Source organism: Pelobates fuscus, chromosome 8, assembly GCF_036172605.1.
Source record: "Pelobates fuscus isolate aPelFus1 chromosome 8, aPelFus1.pri, whole genome shotgun sequence".
NCBI classification, from domain to species: domain Eukaryota; kingdom Metazoa; phylum Chordata; class Amphibia; order Anura; family Pelobatidae; genus Pelobates; species Pelobates fuscus.
Window position 1 is genome coordinate 119,828,075 of NC_086324.1, and position 12,298 is coordinate 119,840,372.

The 12,298-nt window shown below is 50.4% G+C and overlaps 1 pseudogene; it reads left to right on the forward strand.

Annotated features, from left to right (window-relative positions):
• The first annotated feature begins 952 nt into the window (after positions 1 to 952).
• On the forward strand, positions 953 to 1,084 carry LOC134572135 (small Cajal body-specific RNA 11; annotated as a pseudogene).
• The last annotated feature ends 11,214 nt before the right edge of the window (positions 1,085 to 12,298 follow it).

Consider the following 12,298-nt stretch of genomic DNA (forward strand, 5'->3'; position numbering starts at 1 on the left):
TTAAAAGTTATGTCACTCTTTTCTTTGCTGCTATGGAGTTAGTAAAGAAAGATTATGCAAAATACGAAGCCTCCTGTCATGTGATAAAATCCACAAACACTGGCCAATTTTAAGAAATAATCCAATGCTATATAACATGTTACCAGATAAACCTAAAATTACATACAGAGGAGCCTCAAATTTAAAATAAAAATTGACACACAACCACATCAGGGAGAAAAAATCCAATCCTTTTTTCCAAAAGGAAGGTTTTTTTTAGGTGTGGACAATGCTTGGCATGCAGGAACACAAAAAGTAAGAAAAGGCATGTCACAACCTTTTTAGATCCCCAAAACAAAAAAAAAAGAGTTTAACGTAAAAAATATGACCACCTGTTTCACAATGAAAGTAATTTATATTTTAAAATGTCCATGCCAGTTATATTATGTTAGGAGAACAAAACGCCCACTCCACATAAGAATTAATGAGCATGTAAGAAACAAGGATTCTCCAAAACCTTGTAGGAATAGAGAGAGAAGACAAATACAAAAAAATAGATAACTAAACCTGCAATGTACAAAAATGAAGTCAAATACAAATCATATGTACATACTTTTTTGTTAAAAGTCTATAAAGTCTTTGGCTGTTATACAGTGCATGGTATCTCAGAGAAAAAGGAAAAAGAGACAATAATAGTGCAGTATGCCTTTAACACAGTGAAGTAGAGTGGCCAAGCTTGAGATTGGTGGGCTCAAATATTTCTTGCACCAGGGCTCTTTCTACTTTAGTTCCGCCACTGCATTGGGGTGGAGGGCGTGATTGCATGCCAGGGAGTGGGGAGGGGAGCAGAGACCAGGGGCCCCAAGCAAATGCTTGCCAGGGTCCAATCAATATTAAAGACGGCCTTGTGTGATCATCTGAGGTTGTATTCACCAAATTTTAAGACCTGCTAAGGAATGAATGATTGTTATATTTCCCCCCCCTTATGTTATTTATTGCCCCCACCCACCGCTCAGGGGTGGGGGCCGGGGGGAGGACAATAGGTCCCCCCTTATTCATGGCCCCCACCCTACGCTTAGGGGTGGGGGCTGGAAGGGAGGACAATAGGTCCCCCCTTTATTATTATTTTTTAGGGCCCCCACCCACCGCGCAGGGGTGGGTGCCGGGGGGGACAATAGGTCCCCCCCTTATTTTTATTCATAGCCCCACCCGCCGGTGAGGGGTGGGGAGGACAGTAGATCCCCCCCCTTATTGTTATTTATGGCCACATTTTTATTTATTTTTTAACAGGCTGCTCACTGTTTACTAGACATGCCCCCTACTCGCTGTATAGCGAGTAGGGACAGAATTTACTAATACTAAGTTATCTTTACTTAGTAATAGTAAATGTGGCTGAAAGACCAATTTAGGTCTTTCAGCCTTTTGATAGATAACTCCCTGATACCGTGGGAATTATCTACTAAGCGGCTGCAAGATGCAGCTGCGGCACAAATCAGATCAGAGTTTCATTCATTCGAATGAAATTCCGATCTGAACAAAGTCCCGAATTGCGTCCTAACACGAATGGAGAAACTGTTATCCTTCTGTTAGGATGCAATTTGGCAGTTTTGCCTGCATTCTGTCGAAATGACAGAACGTTCGGCAACACTGACAGGAAGCATCGCCGGAACAGGGAGGCAAGCTAACAATTGTGGGAAAATTTCTCTGACCACCGGAAATGAAGCACACTTTGCTCCTCCGCTGGTCAGAGATGGTCAGGCATTGGAAACCTCCGTAAGACAAGTAGTCCCTACTTTATCTTATGTTTTTAAGAAAACTAGAGCAGACAGGAAGAAATGAAGAACAGATCCTGACAGAGGGAGAGAAGAGGAATCGATTAAAGAAAGGTAAGTATGGAAACTTAAGAGGGATGTAGTGTGGACTGGCTGACAATGAAATTAATTAAAGGGACACTATAGCCACCAGAACAACTATAGCTTAATGTAGTTGTTCTGGTGAGTATAATCATTGCCTTCAGGCATTTTCATGCATTGCCCCTAGGGACACCTCCAAGTGGCCTCTCCTCAGCTAACCACTGGAGGTGCTTCCTGGCTCAGTGCTGCACAGTAGGCAGCACTGGCGTTCAGCGTCTCCACGCTCTGCATGGTGTAGCGGAATGCATTAAGCCTGTCCTGTATTATTCCTAGGGGTAAAAATGTACTAGTTATAAGTGTATTTTGTGTCACACTGAGGGGAGGAGAGGTATGGGAGGTAACTACTGTACTATTGGTCATTGTACTGATTACTGTAAATCCCTCCCTTGCAAGGGAGAACCCTTTATAAGAAAGTGTGTGATTAAAAGATTTTAGTTCTGCTCCTGAAACTGTGTGTCGTCCAGTTATTGGGATTGCTGTGGGATATTGCTATATTACTTTGCCTGCTGGAAACCTTGCTTGTGGATTTACTATTGCCTTGTTCCTGAGCCTCACTGGGATTTAAGTGGAGAATAGCTGTGGGATATCAGATCTCCGCTACATTGGTTGGCAGCGCTGGGATCCAGACTCACAGAGGAACAAGGATTAATGGAGATTGACTTTTCTACACTAAAGCGATCCACATTGAAAGACCTTCTGGAAGCGAAAGGTATTCCAGCCAGCAGCAAAACAAAAGCAACACTTATCGCTGAAGTGATGGCAGAATACCAAACAGAGGAGGGTTTGATCCCTGAACAAAGAAATGGAACCGACAGAACAGAGCAAGAGGAGTTCCAAAGGCAAGTCCAATTCAGACTGGCACTTTATGGGGAAACCCATCAGCGGAAATCATCTCCAAAACCATGACGGAGGTGCAAGAGTTTGTAATGCGACAAAGGAGACCGCAGACACCAGAAAGAAGTCCAGCAGTAGCTATGGTGCAAGAGGGTAAGCCTAAAATCCCATACCAAGCGCTTAAGAAGTATGTAGAAGCGGAGGAGGATATAGATGCCTTCCTCCAAGACTTTGAAAGACTGTGTACGCTGCATAACATCCATAGGGAAGATTGGGTACCCATCTTAGCAGGACGGTTAACTGGGAGGGCAGCTGAAGCCTACCGTACCATACCAGACATAGAAATCAGAGATTATAGCCGTGTGAAAGAAGTTATCCTGGCCCGGTATGCTATGACACCAGAGGCATACCGGAGGCGCTTCAGGGAGCTGAAAAAAGCGGAAAAGGACTCACACGCAGAATGGGCTTGCAGGTTACAAAGGGCAGCTCTCGGATGGGTACAGGCAAACCAGGCACGGTCCATGGAGGACTTATTACAAATGCTGTTATTGGAACAATTTTATGAGGGGATACCCGCAGAGCTGCAGGAAGGGGTGAGAGACCGTAACCCCACTCCCTCACAGAAGCTGCTAAAAAGGCAGATGATTTTATGGATGCGCGCAGACAACACAAGGCAGTGAGTGTTAAACCTGCTATGCGACTGCTGGGAGGAAACTCTTTCTCCACTAACACTCACCCCCCACCGAGACAACTCCCTCCACCAGCACCTGCAACAGCGCAACCGAGATATCGCCCACCTGCTTCTGTGCAATGCCACCGGTGCCAGAAGTGGGGACACTACCAGCGAGATTGCCCGCAGTCTAGAGACTGTACCACCTGGATCCGACCAGGGCCACCACCACCACCGAGAGCCGCAGCGCATCACTACCAGGACGAGACACCACTCCCCTATGGCTCTGCAGCTCCAGTCACAGCTGTGGAACAGTGGGAAGTGTTGCATGAGGCCAACCCATTTCAGGCACAGGCGGATAACAGACAGCACCATAGGCAAACCGTGTACCTAGAGGGGAAGCCTATGCAGGGGCTCAGAGACTCGGTAGCCACTATCACCTTGGTCCAAAGTCACTTGGTGTCGGACAGGGCCAAAACCAATAAGACTGTGGCTGTCAGGGTTGCAGGGGGAGCCGTGTATCGGCTAAATACAGCCAGGGTACATTTGCATTGGGGTGCGGGGTCAGGAAATGTGGAGGTGGGCCTGATGCCGCAATTGCCTGCTGAGGTGATATTGGGAAATGACCTGGGCAAACTTACATCGGCATTTGAGCCCCAAACCACTGAGGAAGCACACCCAGTGGTCACCAGGCAACAGGCCCGCACCCAGGACTACAACACACTGCCGGAGGTCCAGGTAAGAGATCCTTCCCCTCCCCTAGACTGTGTCCCTTGGGCCCCTCCTGACGAATTTGCGGCAGAGGTGATCACTGACCCTACCCTACAGGTATATCGAAATAAAGTCACCTCTGACCACCCGGGGGCGGAGGGGGAAAGATTTATATGGGATAGACAGTTACTGTACAGAGAATCTGATAAGCAGGTAGCTGGGTCAGACCCAATTGTTGTAAGGCAGATTGTAGTACCTCAGAGGTACCGAACCGAATTACTCCGGATAGCTCACGATATTCCGCTATCCGGACATTTGGGGGTCAGTCGTACCCGGTACCAGCTGACCCAAAGTTTCTTTTGGCCGGGAATTAGCCAGGAGGTGCGCAAATATTGCAACACCTGCAATACGTGCCAGAGGGTAGGAAAGAGGGGGGATAAGCGCAAGGCCAAGTTACACCCGCTGCCCATAATTGAAGAACCTTTTCATAGAATAGCCGTGGATTTCATAGGCCCCCTCCGGAAACCTAGCCCATCGGGCAAAAAGTACATTTTGACAGTAGTGGATTACGCCACTCGCTACCCCGAGGCGGTAGCTTTGACCAATATTAATGCTGAGACTGTGGCTGAGGCGCTGATGCAGATTTTCTCCCGGATGGGGTTACCCAGGGAGATCATCTCGGATCAGGGTACTCAGTTCACGCCAGAAGTCACCCAACATCTCTGGAAATTTTGTAAGGTCAGGCCCATAATTAGTGCCCCCTACCATCCCCAGACCAATGGGCTCTGCGAATGGTTCAATGGCACCTTAAAACAGATGCTCCGAACCTTCGCTGAGACCCACCGAGACTGGGAACAATTTCTGCCTCACCTCCTATTTGCTTATAGATAGGTGCCGCAGGAATCCAGAGGATTTTCCCCATTTGAACTGTTGTTCAGGAGGAGGGTAAGGGGACCCCTAGACTTAATTAGGGAACATTGGGAGGGAGACCGTAGCGCAGATGGCACCCCTATCGTACCATATGTGTTGGCTCTCCGAGGCCGCCTGGAAGCACTGACTAAGACGGTAAAGGAGAACCTACAGGCGGCTCAGACGCGCCAGCGCACATGGTACGATCGGGGCGCCAGGTTGGGCAGAAAGTTTTAATTTTAAAACCTGTCCGATATGATAAGCTACAGGCCGCCTGGCAAAACCCTTATAGAGTGGTGGAACAGAGATGTGACACCACTTATATAATTGTCCCCTGCGCAGGGACTGGAGGGCGACGCATGATCCATGTGAACATGATGAAGCCCTACCAGGAATGTTCAGAGGAGGTGACGGCTATTTGTGCATCCACCTCTGAAGCATGTGACAGCCTGCCCCGATCTGCTGGGAGACGGACAGCTGTCTGGAGATTTAGGAGAGCTTGTCCTGGGGGATCGGTTGAGTCCACAGGAGCGTATTGAGGTACAACAACTACTGCAAGAAAAGCAGGAGACCTTTTCTAATATACCTGGATACACCCCTCTGGCTACCCACCGAGTAGAAGCCCCAGGACAACTCCCCATGCGCCAGACCCCGTACCGCATCCCTGAGGCGGTGCGGGAGAATATGCGTAAGGAGATTGAGGAGATGATCCAGTTAGGCGTGATTGAACCCTCGGATAGCCCCTGGGCTTCTCCAGTGGTCCTCGTACCAAAGCGGGACGGTACGACCCGTTTTTGCGTGGATTACAGGAGATTGAACGAAAAGACGGTATCCGACGCATACCCTATGCCTAGGATAGATGAGCTACTAGACCGGATGGCCAGAGGTATAGGAGCGGTTCTAGACAGAATCAGGGAAGCCGATTTGACATTGAAACCGGCTAAATGTAGCATTGGGATGGCCGAGGTACAGTACCTGGGCCATCGAGTGGGCTGTGGCAAGCAGAAGCCAGAACCAGCCAAAATAGAGGCTGTAGCCCAGTGGCCGACCCCTAAGACTAAGACCCAGGTGTTAGCATTTCTAGGGACAGCAGGGTACTATAGGAAGTTTTTCCCTAATTATAGTGCCCTGGCCATACCCCTCACTGACCTGACCCGTAAAAACCTTCCCCGCCAAGTAACCTGGACCCCGGAGTGTGAGCAGGCATTCCAACACCTGAAAAATGCACTTGTTAATGCCCCTGTCTTGGCAGCTCCCAATCCAACTAAACGTTTTCTTGTACACACAGATGCTTCTATGTTTGGATTGGGGGCAGTACTGAGCCAAGTCGGGGCTGATGGCGGAGAACATCCCGTGGCTTACATCAGTCGCAAGTTATTACCCAGGGAAGTAAGCTACGCCGCCATCGAGAAGGAATGCCTGGCTGTGGTGTGGGCCTTGAAAAAGTTGCAACCGTACTCATATAGACAGGCTTGCTCCCTGCTCACGGATCACAACCCGTTAGTCTGGCTGAACCGGGTGGCTGGGGACAATGCCAGGCTGCTGCGCTGGAGTTTGGCGCTGCAGCCTTTTGACTTTAATATTCAGTACTGCCCGGGTAAGCAAAATGGAAACGCTGACGGGTTGTCGTGACAAACTGATCTGGAGAAATGATCCGTGAGCACCCCGGACATCCCCAAGCCGATCCGTGTGGGATCAGACTGTGTATGCCGGCTTGTGGGCAAGGGGGAGCAGTGTAGCGGAATGCATTAAGCCTGTCCTGTATTATTCCTATGTAACCATGTTCAGTATGTAATTCGTATAGTATTGTTCACATTACTAATGTATCTCTATGTATTTAACGTATGTTGTTCGGTAGTTTCCATCCGTATACTATGCGAAGGGAAACTACCGAACTGGCGGACCACCCCAGAGAGAAGTGTGGCAGCTATTAAGGTTCACACTTTCTCTGACCGCAGGTTAACAAGCTCGTTATGTATGTATCTGGGTGGTCGCCGTTCGTATGCGTACACGTGGCAGCGGCCATCTTACGCAAACGAACCTCACCGGTGTTTGGTTGTCGAGTGTCTGGAACTCAAATTGGCCACTCGATTACCCGAACACCGCTGAGACCTCCAGAGTTCCATAACTCCCGAACGGGAAGGTTAATTAGAACCCCGTTCGGTAGTTTTAAAGTACTGAACGAGGGTATTCGAATAAAGGGAAATTTAACCATGGATGGCAGTATTTTCTATACAATTCACCTCCGGAACGAAGACCGACCGCAGGGCCAAAACGTATGGAACCATTTTCGGATACCACCTCGTGTGCTGTCAGTCAAATTATACCCTCCACCTAACTCCCGAACCCCTGGTCCGATCTGGGTGAATTTTGGATATGTTGGTCACCCAGATCAGGGCTTCCAGGGGATACCATTTAAATAACTGTACCAGGCTGTTTTGGGGTACATCCAGAATAGGGGTAAAAATTTACTAGTTATAAGTGGATTATGTGTCACACTGAGGGGAGGAGAGGTATGGAAGGTAACTACTGTACTATTGGTCATTGTACTGATTACTGTAAATCCCTCCCTTGCAAGGGAGAACCCTTTATAAGAAAGTGTGTGATTAAAAGATTTTAGTTCTGCTCCTGAAACTGTGTGTCGTCCAGTTATTGGGATTGCTGTGGGATATTGCCATATTACTTTGCCTGCTGGAAACCTTGCTTGTAGATTTACTATTGCCTTGTTCCTGAGCCTCAATGGGATCTTAAGTGGAGAATAGCTGTTGGATATCAGCTCTCCGCTACACATGGGGACGCTGAATTTTCCCCATAGAGATGCATTGTAAATAAGGTGAGTTTTCATTGCTTTTCAGGGGGGTGAGGTGGGGAGGGTGGGGGGGCAAGCCACTTAAATGGTGCGTTTAACACTATAGGATCAAGAATACATGGTTGTATATATAGTGCTCCTTTAAAGGACCCCTCTAGGCACCCAGACCACTTCAGCTTAATTAAGTGGTCTGGGTGCCAGGTCCAGCTAGGGTTAACCCATTTTTTAATAAACATAGCAGTTTCAGAGAAACTGCTATGTTTATAAATGGGTTAATCCAGCACTCAAAGCCTCTAGTGGCTGTCTCATTGACAGCCGCTAGAGGCGCTTGCGTGATTCTCACTGTGAAAATCACAGTGAGAGCACGCAAGCGTCCATAGGAAAGCATTGATAATGCTTTCCTATGAGACTGGCTGAATGCACGCGCAGCTTTTGCTGCGCATGCGCATTCAGACGAATGGGAGGAGAGGAAGAGGATCGGAGGAGAAGAGCTCCCCGCCCGGCGCTGGAGAAAGGTACGTTTTAACCCCTTTCCTCTCCCCAGAGCCCGTCAGGAGGGGGTCCCTGAGGGTGGGGGCACCCTCAGGGCACTATAGTGCCAGGAAAATGAGTATGTTTTCCTGGCACTATAGTGGTCCTTTAAAGTAAAGCTGACTTTGCGCACTATGCAAATGCACTTGCTGCTTCAGTCTCTCTAACACTGTGGCATGTTCCCTTTCCTATACACTCACTACATACACTTTTTCTCTGTCCTAGACTGTATAACAGGAGCTTCTGCCCACTAGTAAGAAGGTTAAGAGAGGAGTGGACCAGCAAGTGCTAGGAGACAGTCCATAGAAAACGTAGAGCTAGTTCATCATTAGATGTATTTATGCCAAGCTCGGGATGCTGTCTTCACAGTATGCCAATATGGTTTATCATCCTAGATAAGTGGCAAGCAATGAATTCACATGCATTCACGACAAGTTGACCATCTAATTATTCATGCAGACAAGCCCTCTTTTTGGGCATGTTTGTCCCTTTGGAGGGGTTCTGGTTACATGATTCACATCAGTGGGCCACCCTTTTACCCTATCCAATGAAATTCTGATTCACTGGACACTGTTAGGAGGCAGGGATTTACTTGAAAGATGAAAGCGAGAGATTAGCACAGGGTATGTGCTATATCCTGTGATTTTCCCTCCAGCACCACCTTCACCAGATACTTGACCAGGGCCGGCACCACCTATAGGAGTAGTAGGCGCCGGCCTAGGGCGCATGTTCGGAAAGGCTGCCATGTGCAGACCTCTTCACGCAGCACTTGTGGAAGAGCTACGGCGGCAGTGTCCGCACGTAGAATGGCGGCCGGAATCGTGGGCGCCAGGAGCACCTACAATTTGCAGTGCCCCTTGAATGCAGAATTGGAACCGGATCCCACTCCCTGGCCCAAGGTAAGCCTCAGGGATGGGGAAGAAACATTTACAAATATTTTTTTATATATATATATATATATATATATATATAGTTTTTAACATTCCCCTTAGCCCCTTTTTAACATCCTAAAGACAAAACCCCCACTACTGCCCCTAACTCCCGACCATTGCACCCTACCCCCCTAAACCCCTACTATTGTTCCTAACCCTCTACTAATGCCCCTAACCACCCCTACTGACCCTAACCTCCTACTAATGCTCATAACCACTGACCACTGCCCCTAACTCCTTACTAATACCCCTAACCACCCACCACTACCCCTAACCCCCTACTATTGCCCCTAAACACCCACTACCACCCCTAATTATTATTATTTTATTATTTATATAGCGCCAGCAAATTCCGTAGTGCTGTACAATGGTTAATCCCCTACTATTGCCTCTAACAACCCACTACTGCCCCTAACCCCCTACCAGGGGCGGACTGACCGGTCGGGCACTTCGGACATGGTCCGAGTGCCCGGCCGGGAGGGGGGCCCGCCCTCAGGGGGCCCGGCCGCCCCTTTAAATGCTGCAGCCGCCTGAGCGCTCTCTTAAGAGCGCTCAGGCGGCTGCAGCTTCTCACCTCCCCTCCCCGTAGCGTGGCCGAGCTGCTCTGCGTCCGCGGTGCCGGCCGGAGTGATAGGAAGGTGCACACACACTGAGTGTGCACCTTCCTGTCAGTCCGGCCGGGTACAGGAAACAGAAACTCCTGTTCCACGCGGAACAGGAGTTTCTGTTTCCTGTACCCGGCCGGACTGACAGGAAGGTGCACACTCAGTGTGTGTGCGCACCTTCCTATCAATCCGGCCGGCACCGCGGACGCAGAGCAGCTCGGCCACGCTACGGGGAGGGGGTAAAAAGAAAAAAAGAAAGAGGGAGGGAGGGGGGGGGAGTTAAAAGAGAGAGGGGGGGTAAAAGAGAGAGGGGGGGTAAAAGAGAGAGGGAGGGGGGTTAAAAGAGAGAGGGAGGGAGGGGTTAAAAGAGAGAGGGGGGGTTAAAAGAGAGAGGGTGGGGGGGTTAAAAGAGAGAGGGGGGGTTAAAAGAGAGAGGGAGGGGGGTTAAAAGAGAGAGGGGGGGTTGTTAAAAGAGATGGGTTAAAAGAGAGAGGGAGGGGGGTTAAAAGAGAGAGGAGGGGGGTTTAAAAGAGGGAGGGGGGTTAAAAGAGAGAGGGAGGGGGGGTTAAAAGAGGGAGGGGGGGTTAAAAGAGAGAGGGGGGGTTAAAAGAGAGAGGGGGTTGTTAAAAGAGAGAGGGAGGGGAGGTTAAAAGAGAGAGGGGGGGTAAAAAGAGAGAGGGAGGGGGTAAAAAGAGAGAGGGAGGGGGGTAAAAAGAGAGAGGGGAGTAGGGGGGTAAAAAGAGAGAGGGAGGGGGGTAAGAAGAGAGGGGGTAAGAAGAGAGAGGGAGGGGGTAAGAGGAGGGAGGGGAGTAAGAAGGGAGGGGGGTAAGAAGAGGGGGGTAAGAAGAGGGAGGGGGTAAGAAGAGAGAGAGGGTAAGAAGGGAGGGGGAGTAAGAAGGGGGTAAGAAGAGGGGGAGGGGGGAGTAAAAGAGGAAGGGGGGAGTAAGAAGAGGGGGAGGGGAGAGTAAGAAGAGGGGGAGGGGGGTAAGAAGAGGGGAGAGTAAGAAGAGAGGGGGGAGTAAAGGGGGTAAGAAGAGGGGAGGGGGAGTAAAAAGAGGAAGGGGGAGTAAGAAGAGGGGGGAGGGGGGTAAGAAGAGCGGGGAGGGGGTAAGAAGAGGGGGGAGGGGGTAAGAAGAGGGGGGAGTAAGAAGAGGTGGGAGTAAGAAGAGGGGGAGGGGGAGTAAGAAGAGGGGGAGAGTAAGGAGAGGGGGAGTAAGAAGGGGGGTAAGAAGAGAGTGGGAGTAAGAAGGGGGTAAGAAGAGGGGGGGTAAGAAGAGGGGGAGGGGGGAGTAAGAGGAGGGCAATTGCCCCCTCCCCTGTCCGCAGGCACCGTGCGGGCAGCCGGCAGGGGAGGGAGGAAGAGAGGACCCAGGAGCTCAGCCTGCAGCTCCTCTGGGTCCTTCTTGCGCGAGCACAGATCGTTGCCGCGGTTACCACGGCAACGTTACGGCTCTTGCGAGAGTAAACTCTAGCCCTGGAGCTACGGGCTAGAGTTCACTCTCAACACTGTGACCACCAGGTATTCCTGGTGGTCGCAGTGGTGAGAGTGAACTTTAGCCCCATAAACACACTGCCCCCACACACCATACACATTCACACACTGCCCACCATACACCCACACACACCATACACATTTACACACATTGCCTCACACACACACACATACACTGCCCACCCATACACACACAGCCCCCCATACTAACATTGCCACACACATACACAGCCCCCTCGTACACACATTGCCCCACACACCCTACACATTCACACACTACACCCCCTCACACACACTGAACCTTTCACACACACTGCACCCCTTACACATTGCACCACTGCTCCTATACCCTACTACAGCCTCATATCCCACTTATCCCCAGGTAAGTTGTCAAACTGTTCTTAAACGGTTTGACTACTTACTCTGGGAGGGGGGCCCGGCCCTCCTGGCACCATAACGACTACACAGAGTAGTAGTGGTTATTGTGCATGGATTATTTCTTTAAATAATCTACGAGTGCCCCAGTAGCCAGCAAGCCAGCCAACCCACAGGCCAGCCAGCCCACAGGCTGGCCAGTAGACAGCCAGCCAGCCTACAGGCCACCAGTTAGGCTTTAAATGCCAGCAAACCCACAGCCTGCCAACCGCAGCCAGCAAGCCACAGCCTGCCAGCCAGCAAGCCACAGCCAGCAAGCCACAGCCTGCCAGCCGCAGCCAGCAAGCCCACAGCCTGCCAGCCGCAGCCAGCAAGCCCACAGCCTGCCAGCAAGCCCACAGCCTGCCAGCCGAAGCCAGTAAGCCCACAGCCATCCAGCAAGCCCACAGCCTGCCAGCCGCAGCCAGCAAGCCCACAGCCTGCCGGCAGTAGCCAGCAAGCCCACAGCCTGCCAGCAAGCCCACAGCCTGCCAGCCGC